The 23,403-nt window shown below is 35.5% G+C and overlaps 1 protein-coding gene across 3 annotated transcripts in view; it reads right to left on the minus strand.

Annotated features, from left to right (window-relative positions):
- FYN (FYN proto-oncogene, Src family tyrosine kinase) overlaps positions 1–22,803 on the minus strand; it is a 176,211-nt gene extending 153,408 nt beyond the window's left edge. The window contains exon 1 of one of the 3 annotated variants that reach the window (XM_074187382.1): positions 22,416–22,803. The gene's annotated coding sequence lies outside the window, so the exon portion shown is untranslated. The remainder of the gene's footprint in view (positions 1–22,415) is intronic. The other 2 variants (XM_074187380.1, XM_074187379.1) reach the window with 2 other exon arrangements.
- Positions 22,804–23,403: the final 600 nt, after the last annotated feature.

Consider the following 23,403-nt stretch of genomic DNA (forward strand, 5'->3'; position numbering starts at 1 on the left):
AAAAATTTCAAATAAAACTGAGAGAAAAAAAGGAAAAATAGTTTATTTCCTCTTTACATCTCTAATCCCATTTCTTTTTTCATCTATGGATGTGCTCCTGAGGTCCTGTGGAGCTTGCCATAGTAGTGGTGGAGATGGTCTTGTTATAGGAGGGAGAGGGTCTACCTCAGAGTCTTTTCTAAGTGATTTTCTTTTTTTTTCCTCAGTGATTTTCAATGCAGCAACCTTATGGGTCTATAATCACAACATGCTCTGAATGCCATCCCTGAGGCATGGTTACTGTGTTGGAGAAAAGTTTTCTATGCTCATAACATAAGATGGAAAGATATAGGAAGCATTTTCTCATCTAAGGAAAAACACTTCATATTGACAAGACAACCTATCTTGAAAATAAATCTTCATCAAGCTCTGCTGTTTAATTGACTAAACATTCCTTAAGAGGACAAAAAAGAAAGAACATGTGCTGCAAAAATAAAAACTAATGCACATTTTTCCTTTTGTTTTTCCAGATGACTCTGTAAGATAATTGCAAGCAAAATAACCTAATTTTGATAGATAACTGAAACTGACAGGCATCCAAGGTATCCCTGACTCTAAATCTAGGAGTGCCAGACTTCAGGTAGTTAGATCTCTTTTTAAGGTTAGAAGGTGACAGGTAGAGTTGTAACCAAAATGGAGATAACTAGAGTCTTTCTTCTTCCTTTCTTCAGTGGTTTTTGCATGCCATACCTTTGCATGATTGTGGCCCAGCTCCTACCTAGGCCATGAATTTTTCTTCTATACTAGCAGACAAATCACTTTCTAGGGATTTGGGAGATCTGGGACCATTACCATTACCATTGCCATTTAGGTGCAGGCCAGACTTTTTGAGAAGACCATACCCTGTATCAACTCCTCCTCTCCCTAAAAAGAAAAGACAATCTGGATGCAATAGTTTTTTTTTTTTAATTATAAAGATTTTATTTATTTTGAGCTTGACAATTTACCCCCCTAATCTTGCTTCCCTCCCCCCACCCCAGTCCCCCACATAAGGCAGTCTGTTAGTCTTCACAATGTTTCCATGGTATACATTGATCAAAATTAAATGTGATGAGAGAGAAATCATATCCTTAAGGAAGAAAAATAAAGTATAAGAGATAGCAAGATCAGACAATAAGATAGCAGTGTTTTTTTCTAAATTAAAGGTAATAGTCTTTGTTCAAACTCCATAGTACTTTCTTTGGATACAGATGGTATTCTCCATTGCAGACAGCCCCAAACTGTCACTGATTGTGGCACTGATGGAATGAGCAAGTCCATCAAGGTTGATCATTGCCCCTATGTTGCTGTTAGGGTGCACAGTGTTTTTCTGGTTCTGCTCATCTCACTCAGCAAATCCCTCCAGGCTTCCCTGAATTCCCATCCCTCTTGGTTTCTAATAAAACAATAGTGTTCCATGACACATATATACCACAGTTTGCTAAGCCATTCCCCAACTGAAGGACATTTACTTGATTTTCAAATCTTTGCCACCACAAACAGAGCTGCTATATTTTTGTACAAGTGATGTTTTTACTTTTTTTCATCATCTCTTCAGGGTATAGATACAGTAGTGATATTGCTGGACCAAAGGGTATGCACATTTTTGTTGTAACTTTGGGCATAGTTCCAAATTGCTCTCCAGAAAGGCTGGATGAGTTCACAGCTCCACCAACAGTGTAACAGTGTCCCAGATTTCCCACAACCATTCCAAAATGATCATTTTCCTTTCTGGTCATATTGGCCAATCTGAGTGGTGTGAGGTGGTACCTCAGAGAAGCTTTAATTTGCATTTCTCTAATGATTTAGAGCAATTGTTCATATGACTCTGGATCACTTTGATCTCCTCATCTGTAAATTGCCTTTCCATATCCTTTGACCATTTGTCAATTGGGGAATGGCTTTTTAAAAAAATCTTGACTCAGTTCTCTGTATATTTTAGATATGAGTCCTTTGTCAGAAACATTAGTTGTAAAGATGATGCAATAATTTTTAGATAGAATTCTGATGGAATGATAAACACCCAAAATAATACAGACTTTAACTTGGGTCAATTCAATTCAAACTCATTTCTTCCATTCCCAAACATTTAAGTGTCTTGTGCAAGGTACTTGTGGAAAAACAATTCTGGATTTCAGTACTGTATTTAAGAGTCAGGAGAGATGGGGGCAGCTAGGTGGCGTAGTGGATAAAGCACTGGCCCTGGAGTCAGGAGTACCTGGGTTCAAATCCGGTCTCAGACACTTAATAATTACCTAGCTGTGTGGCCTTGGGCAAGCCACTTAACCCCATTTGCCTTACAAAAAAACCTAAAAAAAAAAAAGAGTCAGGAGAGACCTGAAAATGAATCTGACACCTGATGTTTTAGGGAAAAGGCATAAAAAGACTAGAAACATAGAAGGGAGATAAACCATGAAGGGTTTTGAATGTCAAACAGAGGATTTCGTATTTGAATCTGGACACAATAGGGAATCACCAGAGTTTATTAAGGGAGTGGGGGAGAGGTGATATGATCAGATCTACACTTCTTTAAAAAAAAATCACTGGTGGTTGAAGTGAGAGAAATTTGAAATGGATTGACTAATTTAAAATAATGACTAAGGTAATTGAATTATGTCAAAAATTTCAAACCTGCCATTATTGACTCTTCTCCCTCAACACATAGTTCAAGTTTTTCAAGTATGTTAAGGATAAACAGGATCAGCTAGGTGGTTCAGTGGATAGACTGCCAAGGCTATAGTCAGGAAGACTCATCTTCCTGAGTTCAAATCCAGCCTCAGACACTTAGCTGTATGTCCCTGGGCAAGTCACTTAACCCCATTTGCCTCTGTTCCTCTTCTGTAAATTCAATTGGAGAAGAAAATGAGAGATCAGTTTTAAATGCAAAACAATGAGTTCCTGCCATTACAAGCAACTGAATAATTTAATTCTGATTATGGATTGACCATAGGCTAAGGAGTGAGCATTTCTACCTATAAATTCCATTTTTATCATATTCTTCACTCCATTTCCCATCTCCTTCATTTCCTTCTTCTGACCTCCTGCTGCCCTCCATATACACACACTTCAGAGACTAGAGAGGAAGACAAAATATTTCTATTCAACACCCCACTTGGAAGCAAAGCCCAGGTAACTCAGCCAGTTGGCCTTGGCAGAGTATAACGTCTGATTACTTAGCAGGAAAAACTGGGGAAGCAGGTGATATGGCAGAAAGTACACTAGTTTGGGAGTCAGTAGACCTAGATTCTATTTTTAGGACTACAAAGACACACCATATTCTCCCCATGTTCTGTAATGATGGTGTACCATAGGCCATTGGTTAAGAATTTTTGCCACACAGAAATTTTTGTAGTAAAGGTAATTTCTTGTAAAAAGAGATGGCCTGAATTTAAATAGCTAAAGGTTTACTTCTCACTCTAGAAAACGTTCCAAAGAGGGACAAGTTGGTTAAGAGAGGGGAACCTGAGCATTTTTATTTTTTAACACAATGGAACAAAAAATATATACATTTACAATATTTAAATTGTTGTCCTAAGGTACTGGATTATTGTGACTAGGCAGAGCAGGTGAAAGAGAACGACAATAAATAGGTCTTTGAAGAAGAATTTAACAACAAAAAATCTTGTATTTGTGCATGGCCTTTTATAACAATTACAAAGCAAACAAAAACGAATATTGAGAAATTACAAAGAATAAGCTTGGCCTCAAAGAAGAGAAATGAGAAAATCCCACTACATTTTAAGGGCAGTGGGCATGCCTGCTATGCAGAATACTGAATATATAAATTTTTTTTGATGTATTGACTGGTTTTGCTGAATTTCTTTTCCTTCTTTTTCTTTCTTTTTAAAAACATTCTTTAATATAAGGAAGAGAGAAGAGATAACAGGAAGAATTTTGGTGACAGAAAAAACAAAACCTCATTAAATGTATTTAAAGTTAAAGAGAGGGGGCGGCTAGGTGGCATAGTGGATAAAGCACTGGCCCTGGAGTCAGGAGTACCTGGGTTCAAATCCGGCCTCAGGCACTTAATAATTACCTAGCTATGTGGCCTTGGGCAAGCCACTTAACCCCACTGCCTTGCAAAAAAACAAACAAAAAAAAACAAACAAAAAATAAAGTTAAAGAGAGAGGGAGAGAGAGAAATAGTCTTTTTGTTATTCTCAAGGGAAAATAAGTGACTGAAGCTGATGTAGAGAAGGCATCCAATGAGCTGTCATTTACATGGCCCTGTGTTTTGGCCTTACCAGCTACCAGGACAGTAGGAAAAACTGCTGAGCTAGTGGTTATATCCAAACCAAGCCTCTCCCTATAATTATAGCTAACTAGGGGGAAAAAAGGCACAATCAGGATAGAAATGTAGGGGGGGGGGGGAGGAAGGAAACAAAGAATGCTGACTTGACATTTTTCTAAAGAGATGTAAAGGCTGGATCAGCCATGCAGCAAGATGCTTAAAAGGTAGTACTAACCCACTATATCGTGTTTTATGGGTCACTCAGCTTTCCTGAGCCTATCTGTTCAGCTGTAAAATAAGAAAGGTGATCTCAAAAGTCAGTCAATAAACACTTTTTTAAGAACCTACTAAGTGTTGGTTCCTTCTAGTTCTAACATTCTGTGAATAGATGACTAGTTTTTTTGTTATATCTTACAATAGTATGGTTGTGAGGATCAAATGAGATAATATATGGAGAGCACTTTTTACCAAAAAAAAATTACTATATAAATGCTAGCTATTAGTACCTATCTCTCAGGATTGTTGTGAGAATCAAATAAGATCATTATTTTAAACTGTTTGGCACATAGTAGGTATTAGGTAAATATTAGTTATTGTTAATGATTATAATTAATTATCTGCTCCACCCTTGAACATGAGTCAAAAGAACAATCTGATTTAAAATTAAGTAAATCAGCACTATTCTTTCTTCTTAGCTAACAGTTCTAACAACTGAGGCCTGGAAACTTTTTGAACTAAAAAGGCAATGCTTTCTTAAAGGATAACTGTGTTGTTCAATCCCTTTTCAGTCAAGTTTGACCCTTCCTGACCCACTTGGGGTTTTCTTGTCAAAGATTCTGAAATGGTTTGCCATTTCCTGCTCCAGATTCTTTTACTGGTGAGAAAAGTAAAGCAAACAAGGTTAAGTGAATTACCCAAGGTCACAAAGTCAGTAAATACAACCTAGTTGTCTTCTACTCTACCTCTCATTAAATATATCCTGAGAAGCAACTCAATGCTGAACTGAAAGAAAACTATTTATTAGATATCTTTTCCCATGTTTCTCAAGGAAGTAAGATTTTATATGAATATATTACAAAGACTACAATAAATAGCATAAAACACTTACAAAAAGAATATTCATTACAACATGGGTAAAACAACTAGGCTGTAGTCATTCTAAAAGGATTCATGAAAAAAATTTTAAAAAAATTCTATCATTTTGAATAAACCAAGGAAAATATATGTGCTTCACTTCATATCTGCAAATCAAATGTAAATAGTTGTCCTGTGATCCTATCAGATAACCTAGATTTTTAAAAATCTAAAGAAACTCTAGATTTTTAAAAATGCATCAATGAATAGCACAGAAATGAATCTTCTTTTCTTTTCTCCTAAAAATAGTCAAATACCAAACCAAAGCAGTACTACTGCATCTAGAAAATGAAAAACTTTTTTATAAGTCTTTCAAAATCTAATGATAATCTAATCTTAATATAAACACTAATAGGTAACTAACGATTTGTCTTAGACTTCCAGGAAAACTGCCTACACCCAGAACCTCTACAATTTCTGGTGCTAAAAACACAGGGTCTGTCTCCCCACAGGAGGTGGGAGGGTGGGTTGGTGGATGTGAATGGTGTTAATTGAGTGGGAGCCAGAGTTGTAAGATGTTCACAGGGAGGGAGGTGCTAAGTAGGGTTAAAGATAATAAATAGAAATTTTGGCTTAAGTCAATTACCTATCATCTCTCAAAAGGAATAGCTACCATATTTGTTCAGGAAGGTGAACTTTACCACCTTACAAAGGCCTAATTCTTTTTTTTTAATGCAATGGGGGTTTAAGTGACTTGCCAGAGGTCAAAGAGTCAGGTAATTATTGTGTCTGAGGCTGGATATGAACACAGGTCCTCCTGACTCCAGGACCAGTACTCTGTCTACTGTACCACCTAGCTGCCTCTCTGAGGCAACAAATGATATAAGACTGAAATAAAAGAAGGGAATGTAAAGATTTCTGGAAAAAAAAATCATTAAGCACCATGGCTGTCATTAATTTTACTTGACACCTCCAGGGGTGTGCTAGAGTCAGTTCTTAGAAGCCCCATGCTGACTGTTAAAATTTGGAGGTGCACATTTATGCCTCAGAAGTCAGAAAATACTATAAATCAAGGCTCAATTTATTATTTGTTGACTGTCTAGACAAGAAAATGATGAAGAAAATGTTAATGATGCAGATTAAACTAAAAGTATGTCAGGTGTAACATTTGCCAGCACAGCCCTGGATGTCTCTTAGTACTTGTAATGTTTATGTATAGCCTTTATAAACTAAGCGTTAAAAGCTGTAAGTCTGAAAAGCACTTTAGAGTCATTTCATTTAAGTCTCATAATAAACCTGTGAGGTAAGGGCTCACAGATGAGGAAACTGAGGCTCATGAGCAATGAATATGGAAACCAAACCTTCCTTTAAATTCTATTTTCATACGTTACTCCCCATTTGATGTTGGGCAAATTACTTCAGTTTCTTTCCCTGTAAAATGAGGCAGCTCCATAGTGCATTTAAAAAAAAAAACAGCTCTGATTTTGGTATCACTCAACTTGAATTCAAATTCTGGTTCCTAAGAGACCAGGGCATTTTTACTTGACCTGAATGATTAGAATGTCTCTAAAATTCTTTTCAGTTCTAAATTAATTTACCAGGTTATGCAACTGGTAAATGTCTTTTTGTTGCTATTGCTGTTCAGTCCTTTCTGTCATTTCTGATTCTAGTGACTCCATTTGGGGTTTTCTTGGCAAAGATGCTATAACAGTTTTTGTCATTTCCTTCTCTAGCTCCTTTTACAGATGGAGAAATTGAGGCAAACAGGGTTAAGTGACTTTCTCAGGTTCTTACAACTTGTAAGTATTTGAGGCTAGATTTGAACTCATGAAGAAATCTACCTAATTCTATGCCTGGCACTCTACCCACTGTGGCAACCCAACCAGCATGACTCAAACTTAAGTGTTACCTGTAGTTACCTTTTCTGAAAACCCATATTGCCCTTAGGTTCAGGGTCACCTCAATCTGTACACAGTATAGTTATCCCTTCCACATAACTTTTCCCATAGCATTTTCACTTTGTTGCAGGAAGTCATAAGAAATTAAATGGGAATTTGGGGGAAGTTTTGTAGAGTATACAGATGACATACAAAGACCAGCAGATAAAACACAGTGTAGAAACTCAGAAATGCACAAAATATATGTATAGTATAGTATAATAACAACTCAAATTTTACAATAAAGTACTGCAAACATTCCATAAAAGAAAAAGAAAAAGTTCAGACTTTTCTCTGGTATAAGTCAAAAAAAAATTTACCCAGATTTTCCAGATTATGGGGTGCTGCCTCCCTAACCCCTGTGATATGGAAGGGAAAACTGTAATTTAATGTTACTTTAATTTTAGGCATTTTATTGCACAAATAACTGCATGTTTCAGGTTGCTACTGTTCTGGTTTCTCTATTGACTGATATCAGAAAAAAAAATTCACGCAAAAGCAAGCAACAGTTGTATATAGACGTCTCTACTTCAATCTGACAAGCTGTGAGGTAAGAAAACTTCAAAAATCTTTTGAAATTAGCATCTAGTGGACACTCATTTATCTGATTTGTCTTTGAACTGATGGTGTTGATCAGTCAGCCAAGGACTCATGAAGCCTCTGGGCCATCCTGTAAGGAGACCAGCAGCATTGTACCATAATTAAGAGTACCTGTGAATCAGTTTTTATAAATTCTTAGTCTTAGAGTTGGATTCCATCTGTAGCTGAACAAGAATGTCCATCACTCCAAATCTGATAAGAAATTTTCCTAGCTTATGCCTGAAGATCTCCAAGGAAGATACAAATCATTCTACTTTTAGGTGGCACTCATTTAGGAAGAAGTATTCTTATATTAAGACTAAAGCTGCTTGTCTTCCACTTCTATCTCCTTTTCTTTGTCCTCAAGTCTCTTTCATGTCATCAGTCCCACAGAGTCTTTTCTTCTGCAGGCTAATCATCCTCAATTTCTTCAATAGTTCCCAGAACCATGAACTCAAGGTCCTTTGCTTTTCTGGTTGCCTTTTCATCTGTATTTTCTAGTTTTTCAAAGTTCTCCATAAGGACAAAGTTCTTTCTTGCCTTTTTTTGTATCTTTAGTGTTTAACACTTGTGCCTATCACAGAGCAGGCACCTAATAAATGCTTATTAACTGGCTAGAATTGAACATAATATTCCAGATGTGATCTGTCTAGCTCAGAATACAGCAGATTTCTGAAAACTATTCTCAATGAGCAGGTAGATGGTACAGTGAACATATTGGAAGACTAATCATTAAAAAAAAATCTCTTCTCAGGGTAACCATGGATAAGTCACTTAATTCTGTTTGCCTCAGTTTTCTGATCTGTAAAATAAACTGAAGAAGAAAATGGCAAACTACTCCAGTATCTTTGCCATTTGAAAACCCTAAATGGGGTCACCAAGAGATGGAGAAGAAAAGGACAAACCATTCCAGTAGCTGTGCCAAGAAAACCCTAAACCAGGGTCATGAAGAATCTGACAAGACTGAAATGACTAACACCAACAACAGTATACCTCTCAATGCAGTTCAAGATCATGTCAGTTTTTCTGGGTACAATATTAGAGCTGAAAGTGGTTATGGTAAAGAAAATGTTATAAAGACAGATCTTAGAATACACGGTAAGAATCTGAGAGCTGAAAGAACCTTTAAAACATGGAATATTAAGACAAGAAGAAAATTTAGAGATTAACCAGTGCTAAACTGCTCTCTCGCTCATTTAATTTAATCTTTTAAAGTACATTATTTGAATTATATTTTTTACTATTTCCTGTCTCTTAAAAAAATTCTCTTGTTTTTATAGCACCTTCACTCCTAAATATACCTCTTCTCCCCCACCCAGTGAAGCAATAATTATTTAAAAACAACAACTCAGCATTTCTAGCCCATTCTTGCTGGCTGGCCATTTTTTTATTTGCTTGTTTTGGTGATTGTCTAACACAATAGTATAGCATTTGAGGCTATTACAACAATTCCCATGGAACAAGAAATCACATTGAAATAGAAATTAAATTAGGATGTATTTTAAAATGTGTGTCCTCTTAGTGAGGGTATATACATAAGTAGGCTGACCACACAGTCATCAAAAATTTTTGACAGGAGAATTAAATGTCCATGAATCCTGACAAAGGCAGAATGTGTCGTAGCATTGATGCTGATTTTTAAATTCTCTGCCATTAGGCAGTGCTGTGGAATCATGGTGAAGAGTACATTCATGGGAAAAGTCTTGGGAGAGGATGCCACTAGATCTAAAAAAATTGGAAAAACCAGTTCATTTGGAGGCCATTTAAATGAAATAGCCTTATTAATGCAGACTGAAAACACTGGGAAATACTAACAATGCAGCAAAGATATCTGAAGGATGAGGGGGGGTGATCACCTTTATACAGGTTAAAAATTTATGCAAAATAAGGAAAGATGATAGAAATGAAACTAGCTCTGAAACTAACTCTTTAAATTGAAGATTAGACAAAACCAATTACATACATGGGGTAACTAATTTTATTAGGGTGCAGATAGTTAAGGCATTTTCATGTTAACCAGACAACCAGGACTCAATAATAACAGACATATGTTTTTTGAGTAATATACTTCATATGATCCAGGTGACTTGAATTTTTCAAGGATTAAAAAGTATTCCCTTATGATTTCCTTACTTATCCCAGGGATCAACTTCCTAGCAGGCAAACAGAGTAAACTAAGAAATTAAACAATTTTGCCTTCTTTCTGTTATGTCCCATCCATGAGGAGCAATGGTCTTAACCCTAGTTTGCTCTTCCTTGTTACCTGTCCAAAGTTAATAAAATCATTCCTCTCCTTACTAGTCTCAGTTCAGCTAAACTTTATAGTCCTCTGACACTATTCTTTACAGGTCTTCTTTTCATCTTTGGAACGTAGCCCACCCCTCCCTTAAGCTAACTTCCCATGGAGAATTTCTATCCTACAGAATCCCTCACATACTGTCACAATCTCACAATCTCTTTAAAAATTCTAGAGTGAATGCCAGTTTTCCTTTCCTTATTGGAAAAGTTCTTGATATTTCTATTCTAATTCCCTACTGTTGATAATCTAGAGGGGCCTTAGAAATCAGATATTCTCAAAACACATTAGTAAGTATAAATTAATTTTTAGAAGCAATATCACTGAAAGGAATGACTTAAATATGAGGAGGCCCATTGGTTTTGCAAGCTCAGAACTAAATAGGCACAAGGTAAATTAGTGGGTAGAGTACTGGACCTGGAGTCAGGAAAATCTGAGTTCAAAGCTAGTCACAGATATTTAAATTGTCTGCCTCAATTTCCTTAACTATAAATGGGGAAACAATAGCGTCAACTTCCTGGGGGTTGTTGAAAGGCTCCTATGTCATATTTGTAAAGCGATCTGCAAACATTAAAATGCTATATAAATGTTAGCTATTATTATTGTTGTTTAAAGGAATTCAATTTTTTAACAGAAAAATACAATACTCAGATGTATAAAAATTATAATCTACCTGAAAAATACTTTCCCATTTTAATTTTAGTTTATGAAAACAAAATTTTCTGTAGTAAACTGAGCCAGTCTTTGAAAAGATAGGATTATCTTTTTTTTCCCTTAGGTTTTTGTTGGGAATGGGGTTAAGTGGCTTGCCCAAGGCCACATAACTAGGTAATTATTATCTGAGGCCAAATTTGAACTTAGACACACCTCACTCCAGGGCTGGTGCTCTATGCACTGTGCCACCTAGCTGCCCCAGGATTATCTTTTAAAAGGATACCTGTATTCCATGATAAAGATAAAGCAAAGCACTCATAAGTTTACAAAAAGTTTACAAAAAAACATTCTGGCTACTTCTGCTGCTTCCACAAATAGAGAAGTACCATACTTTATAAGTGCATTAGTTTTTAAAGCAATTTGTCCAAAACTTACTGTACCTTACAATCATAAAATTTTTAGCATCTTAGGGGATAGAAACAGCCTTTAAAGCAATTTATTATAATCCATCTACACAACATTCCATGCAGGTGGGCATCCAATCTTTGCTTTTCCAATGAACTTAACTCTCATGGGCAAGCTAATTCCATTTTCAAAAACAAAATTCTTATTGATCCCACATGTACTTGGAATGCCATGTGGATGGGGAATTGGAGAGAGGGGAGAGACCTAAAGCAGAGAGACCAATTAAGAGGTCACTGACAACAATACATGGAAGATGTGATGAGGGTTTCAATTAGGTTGGTTATTTTGTGAACAGAAAGAAAGAAGAAGGATGCCAAAAGTAGAGACAGAATGGAAAGGACAAGAGATGTCAACTGACTGGATATGTGCAGAAAGTTTAGTTGGGTTTGGAAGGATGGTGTTGTCTTTGACAGAAATGAGGAAGTATAGAATGGGTGGGGTGGAGGGAAGAAAATGAAGTTTCTGTTCTAGACATGATGGGTTTTAGAGGTTTATAGGAAATCTAATGGAAAAGGTGAAATAAGCAGTAGATGATAAGGGACTAGAACTGAAGAAAGAGACAAGGATTAGTATTATTTTGAAGAATTTACCTTTTTTTCTGTTTTGAAAACTGGACCAACCAATCTAGAAGTTTGATTGTCTTTGTTAGCTTCTATCCCAAACAAGGATAAATGAAAGGAAAGGAAAGGAATGGAGATTAAATCTCTCTTAAGATGCATCAGCCAAGCCAGTTTTTAAGCTAGATGTTAATGTTAGAATTTAAAATTAACATTAAAACAAATTGCATTCTGCAAACTTTTAGCAATTGTTTAATAAATGCTTACTGATTGATTTTAAAAAAGAAAATTAGAATAATTTTGCTCATTTCCAGCTTTCATGAATATAATTTTCTTCACAATTTCTCAAAAAACTTCTTATAATAGTCAGAAAAGACATTTGAAAGGTTGGGGGTGTAGGGTTTCTTTCTCTTTTTTCTTTTTTTTTAAGAGCAGTCAAATGCTCTCTCGTCTAACTTCGCTAATTTGGGGTTTCAAATTTTGCCTTACTCTTTCCAGTCAGATCATTTTCCATTCACAGAGAAAACAGAAGGAAAATGGAAATTGAATAATTTGGTGCTCTCTCTTTCATATGTTAACACCCATCCTATCTGAAAGAAACCTTGTAGTGAATGTTTTTGTAAAATAAGGAATCTTTTGGCAATGCAAATAATCTCCCCCTCTGGCCAAATTTATCTATTTTGTACATTTGGATTAATGGATCAAGCCTCCTTAAAAAATGGAATACACTAGTAGTGAAGAACACAGCCTCCTTTTCAGTAGGGATTTGCTGAATGAATGAGTGGATTCACAGAAATTTATATAAAAGTGAACACACTGATAGAACATGGACATATGGCTAATTTGTTAAGGAGATATCACTAACATTTCAAAACTGGAAGACTAAGAAGAAAATTTAAAATCACTTAAAAATGAGAAATTTATGTAACTAGTTATAATTATTAAAGGCAGGCTCAATTATCAAGGGGCAAATGAGGCAACAGTAAATTTATGCAACCAAGCTGTCCTTGAATTGGCAAATTTCTTAGATTCAATCAAGTAAAAAGAACACCTGCAAATTTCTCAATAATCTAAGTTATAGCGGCTTTAACAAATTCTTAGCTGTGTTGACTATTTTTTGTCCATTCTCTAATTTGCTGCCCAAACTTTTAATAGTCACTTTATGTTTTTTACTTTGTTACTGACAAGATCTTTATGAATGGTAGCAAGTTAAAATAATGGTAAAAAATGTTAGAACTTAAATGTTTATTCCTCATTTTAAGATATTAAAACATGGTTGCAAACATTTATCACAATTCCATATTCTATTTTAATTTAAATCTGTCCAAGTTGGACATTATCATCAATTACTGAACATGCAACAATGTGTTTGACATGTTTAAGATTCATTCAATAGAAGGGCAGGATCATGCATGCCTACAATTTTAGTCATTGGGATTGCTGAAGCTAGCAAATGTCTTATCTAAGGAGTTCTGGTGAACCCCTGGAACCTTAGTGGACACTAAGCTGCCTAATGAAGGGCAAACTTGATTAAATCAGAAAATACACTGATCAAAATTCTTATAGCAATTAGAGTGGGTGTTGACCTATAAGTAATCTTCTGTACTCCAGTCTAGGTGACATAAGTAAACAATCTTCTCCACCCCCCCCCCAATAAAAGATTTACTCAGAAAAATAGGTTGATGGATATTTCACAGAAGATGTGGAAAAGTGATCTAAGTCTTTGGTTTTTCACATACATTTATAGTTGTTTCTGTTTAATGATGGCAGTCTTGTACAGTGGTTAAGATTAGACTTGGGAATCAAGAAGAACAGAGTTCAAATTCTACCAAAAATAAGTATTAGCTAGGTGACCATAACTTAGTTCCTTCATTCCTTAGGGTCCAGGTTTCTACTTCGGGAAAACAGGGGAAATAATGCCTCTAGGGCATATCTAATAGGGTTGTTTCGAAGTTCTAAAGAGATAATGTATTCAAAGTATCTTATAACAAAAGTTACATAAATATCAGCCACTACTATATATATGTGTGTGTGTGTGTGTGTGTGTGTGTGTGTGTATATATGCATTCTCAGAAGAAAAAAAGTACACTGGCTCTCCCAGAAAATTTAGTTCCTCACCCACATGGCAATGAATGCATTAGGCTCCATTCCAAAAGGTTACTCTCCCTTAATATGTACATAATTTGTGCCTGTGAAAGTTGTTATAGATGAAAATTTTGCCCCAGGCAAGAATAGGCAATTACTTAGTTTTAGACTGTTACTTCAGATGGCCAATGCATAGGTTTTTATCTTCAACAAAAGAAGATGCCCCTAGTGCAGCATCAAAAGGTCTGGGTTAAGATCCAGAAAAATCTGAAAATGGAAAATATACCTTATCTCCATGTGATATTGATATAAAAAAGTGACACTGAGATCAGATGCCTCTGGGGATCAAAATTCACAATCCAAAAGGAACAGTGAGTGATGCCTATATTTGAACCTTCCCTACCATTCTCTGGGCAAAACACACTGTTGTTTTTAAAAAGACAGTAAGATCTAGGAAAAAGGTACTGAAAAGGGGATTGAATTAAGAAAGGAATTCTAGTCCAAGTCATGTCTAACTTTGCCCCTATCCATTCTGAGCTTCAATGTTTCTTCTCCTTTTAAATTAATATATCAAGAGGTGGTGAATGTTATCCCCAGAGGGTCAGAAGGATCTGAGTTCAAATGCAACCTCAGACACTTACTAGCTGTGTGATCCTAGAAAAGTCACTTAATCCCTAATTGCCTCCATAAACAAATAAACAAAAAAAAATCTTATACAGGTAGCATAAAACCATAGATTTCATATTGAAGAGACCATAGAGGAACTGTTAGACTTAGCAAAGTCAAACTTGCCTATGGTTACCCACCTAGTGTCAGTCTGCTGAGGACAATCAATTGATAGACATTGATTGGATACAGTTAAACTGTTTAATTTTCAATGCAGACCTTTATACCTAGGAAAGGGACAAAGGTTACAAAACCAGGACTTGACTTACTGTTGTGTTAACTGCTTAATCTAAAGAAAGTGATAGAGAAAATGTCAGCACAGCAGATTATGCTCAAAGATGTAATGAATATTTTTTTTTTCTTAGAGAGCTCACCCTTAAATAAACCTAGACATTCCTGACTCCAGGCTCTGTATTTTATTTACACCTCTCCTCCTCATAAAATGAATTCCCAATCCTAGACACAGACATTGTCTAAGCCTAGGATCATAAATTTAGAACTGGAAAGGACCTCAAAGGGTCACTGAGTCTAACTTTCTCATTTTACAGATGAAGAAACTGAAGCTGAGAGTGACTTAAGTAACATGTCTATGGCCATTTTTTAAAGGTCTGAGACAGGATTTGAATACAGTTTTTCTGACCCTAAGCTCAGCATTCTAACCACTGGGATACTCTTGAATGACTTGTTTTTTTCCTTTTTCAGTGATATAAATGCCTAGTCTCAGGAAGAACCTGAAAAAGAGAGCAATCAGTTTTGAGAAGCAAGGGAATCTAAGAGAAAAATAGAAATGTGTGTAACTTGAACCCAAACTTTAAGGTCTTGAGAATGATCTTTGATGATAATACTAGTAGAGGAGAGTGGAATAGGAAGAATTTGATGTCAATTTTCTTTAAACACTGCATACTATAAATTATGTCAAACTGCCTAATATGTTTAGAAGTGGGGAGGGAAGAGAGAGTAAGAAAAATTTGAAACTCAAAATCTTGCAAAAATGAATGCTAAGATTTTCACTATATGTAAGTGGGGAAAAATAAAATATTATTAATAAAAAAAATCATAGTAAACCATATGTTTGCCAGAAGACCTTGATCTTATTCAGTGTGGATATTTTCTTAGGCATTCTTCTCAAGTTCAGTAGACAGATTTAACCTAAGGTCTAACTATCTCTTGGCCTGGTCATTTGAAATGAAACCTTTCCCCTTACTCTTTTCTCTCCTTCTGATTTCCTGAATGTATTTCTATGACATTCATGCCAGAGGAAAAAAGAGTAATTACCAGAAAAAGGAAAATGAAGGGTAGAAGAGTTGAAGAAATATGTCCACAGATATATAGATACCACATCCTTTACTAGAGATAATACTGGCCAAGGGTTGGGTTTGCAAATCCCAAAATATTCTTCACAAAAGGAATAGTTACCTTCCCAAAATAAAGCCCATAATTAAGTAAATTGTTTTTGGTGGTGGATTACCCTATGTCATAACTAACATGTCCTTTTTTTCAAAAGTTTGGCTTCAGCAAACACTTCCATGTTAGATGACAAAGATCTGACTGCTGTTTCTCTTTAAGTCAGATTGCAATATTCCTCACCAAGTGATGAAAATAAACATTGCCAAGTACCAAAATACCTAGCCCATATTTCATCTGTAATGATCTCTCTCTCCTCCCTATGCACATATTCATAACACCAGAAACACCGTGCTTCATGCATGTAAGGGCTAGTCCTAACTGAAATACCATTTAGTTTAGGAAGTTATCTAGTGACAAACATATTTAGAGAAGCCAGCAGTTGAATTTGTAAAATGTGAGTCTAAAACCACTTGGGTTAATAATGGGAACATGTGGGCTCTGTGAGTCATCACTTTTTGGTCTTGGTTGACAGTCATATATTTAGTCAGTCCATAGCTTTAGTTGGTTTAGGTCTGGATTTGGAGTTCCACTAATTGAGTTCAAATTCTGCCATGGACAATTACTAGATATGTGAACCTGGGCAAGTCACTTTACCTCTATAGGTCTCAACATCCTCATCTGGAAAAATGAAGGGGGTCAAATTAGATAATCACTAACATATCCTTTCTGCTATATATCCTATGCTACTCCTGATTTTCATTCAGAGAGGGTCTCTAAAAAACAAACTGATATATTAATATCGATTAATTTAATATATGTATTTTTCTAGTTGAATATTAACATAATTATATGTTGTTATATTTAACATGTATCATTAAAATAATTTTTGTTGAAATTCTAAAACATATTATCAACATTATATACCCTTAAAATAGACCTATACTTCATCAAAACCATGTAATGTTGAGGATTTTCTATGAAATCATAATCTTTAAAAATTTGTGGTGATGATACAGAAAGGACTTGCTGAAGAGTGGTATAAAAGTGATTACTGATGGTTCTGTGAACTGATAGCTGATGTCTCCACATCTTTAACAGAGATGTTCTTTTTTAATTTTATTTTTTATTGATATTTTATTTTTTTCAAATACATGTTATGAAAGTTTTTCAACAATCATCCATAAGCCTATGGATATTTATTTTTAGGTTTTTGCAAGGCAATGGGTTAAGTGGTTTGGCCAAGGCCACACAGCTAGGTAATTAATTATTAAGTGTCTGAGGCCAGATTTGAACTCAGGTACTCATGACTCCAGGGCCAGTGCCCTAGCCACTGCACCACCAAGCTACCCCCCCATGTATATTTTTAAGTTACAAAATTTCCTTCCTCCCTCCCTAATGGAGATGTTCTTAAAAATTCTTTCCTAATATAATTAGAGAAGGAGGAGAAAGGAGGGAAAAGTAAGAGAAGAAAAAGGGGAAAGAGAAAAGAAGACAGGAGAAGGGTAGAAAGTAGAAAGCAGTAAAAAAGAAGAAAGAAAAAAGAGAAAAAGGACAAGGAAAAGGATGAAAAGGAAGAAGAAAAGGAGAAAGACAAGAGAAGAAAGAGGAAGAGAAAAGAAGAGAAAAGCAGTAGAAAGGAGGAAGGAGAGCAAAAATGAGAAACAGAAGAAGAAAGGTAAGGAGAAAGGAAGAGAAAGAGGAGAAAGGGAGGAGAAAAAATAGAAAAGAGAAAGAGAAGTAGAAAGGAGGACAAAGAAAGAAGCTAAGAAAGACAGGAAAATAAGAGGATAAAAAAGGAGAGAGGGAAGAGCAGAGGAAGAGAAAAGAGAAAGAACAATAGAAAGGAAGATAAAAAGGAGAAAGAAGTCAAGGAGGAAAAACAAGGGAAGAAAGTTGAGAATAGTATGAGTAGTTATTAAAATCACTGAACAATATAGTAGCTAGATTACGGATTGTAATTTCTGTGACCCTGATTTCATTGAAGTAGGAAATTCCTAGCTTCCCAATGAGGAAAACTACCTTTAGTAATGCAGATCAAAATTGGAACAATGAGAAGTTCCATGGCTTGCCAGAGGCTTACACAATAAGCTCAAACCCTGGTCCTTCTGGCTTTTGAGGCCAGTTCTCTATTCGCTAGGTAGTCTGCTCATGGAAAATAAGAAACTCATAGTATTCTGCACCAGAAAGGCAAACACTGGATTTCTAGAGGTGACTTAAGGACACTACATTTTAAAAGAATACTAACAATAGAAAATTTCCAAGAAAAAAGAGATCAGGGTAGTTCAGAGGCTGACAAAAAAGGGCTTAAGAGGAATAGCTGAAAGAGCTGGGGAGGTTTAATCCAGAAGAGAAGTCTGGGGAGCTGAGATATCTGAAGATACTTCTCTAAACTAAGTATCTGGTTACCTGGGTTCTATTCTAGGTTCTCCCACTAAGTATAACCCTGTACAAATGATTTAATTTCTCTTGCTTCTGATTTCCTCATTTATAAACTGAGGAATTTGACCAGAAGATCTTTAATATTCCTTTCACCTTCTAAAAAATTGTTGGAAAAAGATGATGAAAAATTTTGTTGATAGTACTTCAGATTAAACACCCTGATGCAGAATTAGATTATGGCTTGATATAAGGAAGAATAGTCCCTTAAACTTTACATATCTGAAACTGAAACTAATTTCTAATTCTATATATTGAATCTGCTGTGATATGCTGTTTGAAGCATATTAAGAAAATTCAGCATCATAAAGATATGAAGTTAGACAAAAGGATAACTGTAGATCTTCTTCTTTGATATTATACCAAAATTCACCAGTTTCTTAAAGGTTAGTTGAACCATATCAATTAACGTTTGTACTCATGTTAAAATCCATTAGATGGAACTTTTGTGTATACATTATTTGATGATAATAAATGCATTGGTCATTTGGAAAATACTGGTTCACTGACAAATGCAGATCTTTCAAATGTTATTTTAAAAAATCACATTCATTAATTATCACCATTGATCTTAGAAGAAAAACCATGGGAAGCTGTCAAGTTCACAGTGGTGGATAGAGGCTTTCCAACTCAAAGTTTTTCATTGGCAACAAATCTGAGTTCTTTACTTTGAAGTGATAGATTCACTTCATTTTAAGAAGAATGGCCCTGGAGTCAAGAGGACCTGAGTTCAAATCTGGTCTCAGACACTTGATACTTACTTAGCTGGGTGATATTGGGCAAGTAACTTAACCCCATTGCTTTGCAAAAAAATTAAAAGAATGGCTGCTAAATACTCAAGTCTAAATAACTATAATTTATCTGTTGTTTCTTCAAGTAAAAATGGTGCTCCATGATAAAAGTGGCTAGTTCAGGTTGTGACACAATTGTGAAAGTGATTTTCCTTGAGACAACCTTGGTAGAAAGGCTTAATGTATACTTCTCATTTTATCCCCCAAAATATTAATGTTTGTGACAGTGCAGAAGACAGTAACAACTCCTACAGTTTGGTGCTACCACCTTGATTCCTGTTAAAGTGCCAGTATTTTCCTCCATCATTGCCTCTTCACCATCAATACAAAAGTCAATGGAGTTGGTCCAGTTGAACAAGGAAGTTCAAAAATTATTCACCATTTTGAATATCTCAGCACCATTTGGTTTTGTTGCCAGGTATAGACATAAAAAAATATAATTACTTGGTACCGATAATAGGTAAATAAAACACAATGAAAATATCAATCTGGGTATTTTTGCCGACTTATCCATTTGTAATGCAAAAGAGCAATTATTCATATGATATATAAATTCAGTCTTCATGTTTACAGATAAATCTTTAGTTCATAGGCCATGGAAGCCTTTGGGAAATTCCATTCTATATTCATGAAAGAATGAGGATAAAAAGAAAAATATTATCTTAGTATTATTTTGGAAAGCCCTGGGGCCCACAGACCACACTGAGAACCACTGTACTAGACAAGTTCATAAAAGCCTTCAGAGTTAAAGAAGTTTTTATAGAATTGTCTAATAGTGTCTGGCATAGGGTTACCTTACAGAGTAGGGACCCCTCTAGAAATATTCAACCAGATGGAAAAATAACCATCTCTCAGGGATGATGTGGAAGAGATTTCTACATAGTGTGAAGGTTGAAATCGATAGCTCCTGAGGTCTCTTCCTTTTCTAAGATTCTATGAAATGACAAATTAAACTGAATGCATAGAAGCTCCATGGAAGACTCCATAGAAGACAAAACAGAAAATACCTCCCCTGGCTTCTTGGCTGAGATGGGGGACTATGGATGTTGAACACTGAATATAATGTAATATTTTTTGATATATTGGTTAGCTTTGCCAAGTTTTTTTTTAATTCTTTATCATAAGGAATGACTGAGAGGGAAAAAGGAAGAATATATTGGGAAACATATAAAACTAAAGTAATGAGAGTACCAGGCTTTGAAATAAAGGTGCTAACTTTAAGTACAGTCTAAACTATTAACACATTATAGTATATCTCCTTCACTTTCCTACACAGAGATCAACGTTCTTCCCTGCTACTTAGTGGCTTTAAAACTCTCCAGTGGTGTATGCCTAAGAAATTTCAGCAAATTATCTAACTTTCAAAGAAGGTACCACAGAAGTGAAAAAGGTTGGAAATGAAAGTATCACCTCCAAAAAAATAATACCATGATCATTTAAAGCTATCTTACTCATTTCCTGCATTTCTCTCCTTTTCTTTTTTTTTCTTCCTACTCACAGGAAGTCTCTGTAAGGTAGTAATGAAGATGAGAATTCAATCTACTTCCTCCTCTCCTCCCTTTAAAACACAGTTTCTAAATGAAATTCTGTCAATTACCAAATTTAAACAAAACCCCAAACCAAGGTAATTTCACTCAGTGGTACCAATAAATTGGAAGGAAGAAGCAATGAGTTATATAGACTTACTCTGACACCAATTACAAGAACCAGATCAGGTTATTGGTAAATAAGATAAGTAATGTGCAACCCATTGGCTAGGATAGCCAGGAACGAACATTATTATCATCTATGGACAAATGGAGGGGGTGCTCCACTTAGGCGCTGGGTAGACCTGGGATTCAAATCCCACCTCAGACATTTACTATCTAGATGCCCTCTGTACTTCAGTTTCCTTTTGTGTAAAATGGGTGGGAGGAGGGGTTTGATGACTTATAAAGTCCCTTCCAGTTCTAAATCTATGATATTGCAATCTTAATTGCACTGGGACCCTAATGATTAAATTACTCCCCCCCCCCCTTTTTTTTACTATCCTCCCACAAGATATGTGTCCTATGTGGGCTGGTTTTCTAGAGTTTGTCCAGTCTTCTGTTTGGAGCTTCAACCTGTTAGCATCATCTTCCATAATGTCATATACAAGTCAAAGGACCATAAATTTAGAACCAGAAGGGATCTCCCTCCAAAGGTCATCTTGTCTAACTCCTCATTTTATAAATGAGGAGGAGGGAAAAAAAAGTTTTTTTCCACTGATTTTTTTTGAGGTAGGCTTTGTCTTTCTAGTTTTAGGATGATAAATTTAGAGCCAGAAGAGACTTCTTATCTTCTTTTTTTTTTTTATGTTTTTGCAAGGCAAATGGGGTTAAAGTGGCTTGCCCAAGGCCACACAGCTAGGTAATTGTTAAGTGTCTGAGACTGGATTTGTACCCGGGTACTCCTGATTCCAGGGCTGGTGCTTTATCCACTGCGCCACCTAGCCACCCCCAGAAGAGACTTCTTTAGAAGGCTAGAGTCCCAATCTCCTCATTTTACAGATGAAGAAACTGAGGCTAAGAGTGCCCAGGGAGGATAAGGAACTTTCCCAGGTAAAAAAGATTTAAACCTAGGGAACTTGGTATTAAAGCTAGAGGTCTTTGGGGACAGGAACTGTCTTATATTTATATTCCATTCCTGTCAGTAGGCCCTCAAGAAATGTTCAGTTTTTTTTTTTTTGTCAAAATGCAAGGCACTTTGTCCCAATGATCTTTTAATACTGGCTTGTTAAAAGCTACCAGCCTTTCTAGTTTCCTCTGATTCTCCACACTCCAGTGCAATTAGCCTTCTTCTTCTTCTGTCCAAGCAGTTGAAATTTGGAAAAATATTCAGACACACAAAATCTCAAAATTTCTCTGTTCTGTATTCTTCTCTTCTAATCTCTCTTTGTCTCTCTCTCATTCTTATTCTCTCTGCAAAGAGGCTTATTACCTTGATGTTACAATGATAGCAGAGAAAATATAAGAAACTAAGTAAATTAAGCTGTCAACAATATCCTTCTTTGCCTTTGGCCCAGAAGGCTAGCCTCATTATACTTAGAAAACACCATATTCCTTAGAAACAGCAACAGTTAAAAAAATTGAAGTCACTAACAGGAAACACAAAAGCTGAGCTACATTTCATCATCATAAAATTTTGCCTTCTCTCAGCTTAATAAAGATTTTAAAGAGGCAAAGAACAAGGAAGCAGCCATCTTTTATGGGACCCCATCATCTAACAAAAGCTATTAGAAATAAATGCGGCAACACTTACCAGAATTCTTCCAGCTATCACAAATTTTATATACACCACATTTCTTCTACCACAGCTGTAGGTCTGGTCCTGAAAAACAATACCATATAGAGAGTGAGAAAAGCATCATTAAGCAGCAATAATCATATTGCTTTATCCAAAGAATCTATAACAATCTCTGTTCCCAGCCACCTTATACAACTTATGTCTTAGGAATATCTTTTTACTGATAATTCAGATCCATATGCTAATTGATTAATGATATTAGGCAGTAGTCATGGTCGAGGAAGAAATGAAAATTTATGGACCCGAAAAATTTGTACACTGAAGGAATAAAGCTAGAAACTGAGTTGACAGTGGTTTACCTGCATTTTTTTTTTGCAGGTCTCTAGTAGTTGACTTAAAAAGGAAAAAAGCAGAAAACAAAGATACAAGATAAAAACTAGAAATAAGTCTTTCTCCAAGATCTTAGTTCACTTATAGTCTTATTAATTTTTACACATGTTTGTGTTGTCCGCAGAATACAAAGAGATAATAATCTTAGCACCCTATTGAAAATATAAGGTACTTAAAGGCAGGGACCATGTTTTCTATTTCTGTGATATTCCCCACAAGGCCATCTATAGAAAATGGGTATTTGATAGACACTTGATTCAATTCTATATGGATTTGGTAAGTGCATTGTGCTGGAGATATAAGGTAAAAATAAAATAACTCCTCAGTGAACTACAATTCTCTTGTGCTGGTATGATATTTAAATAGTTTTGTATGTAAGCAGATAAATACAAAACTATTTAAATAAATACAAAACTAGTTAAATACAAAACACATTTAAATAAATACAAACTATTTCAGGAGGTGAGGGAAAGAACTAACAACTGAGACATAAGAAAACATTTCCTATAAGAAGTAGAGAATGAAATAAACCTAGAAGAGAGTTGGAGGTGAGAAGGGATTTAGGAATAACAGAATTTCCAACTTGGAAGTTACACCAGCAACTAAATGGGGA

This window comes from Macrotis lagotis, chromosome 5 (genome assembly GCF_037893015.1).
Source record: "Macrotis lagotis isolate mMagLag1 chromosome 5, bilby.v1.9.chrom.fasta, whole genome shotgun sequence".
NCBI classification, from domain to species: domain Eukaryota; kingdom Metazoa; phylum Chordata; class Mammalia; order Peramelemorphia; family Peramelidae; genus Macrotis; species Macrotis lagotis.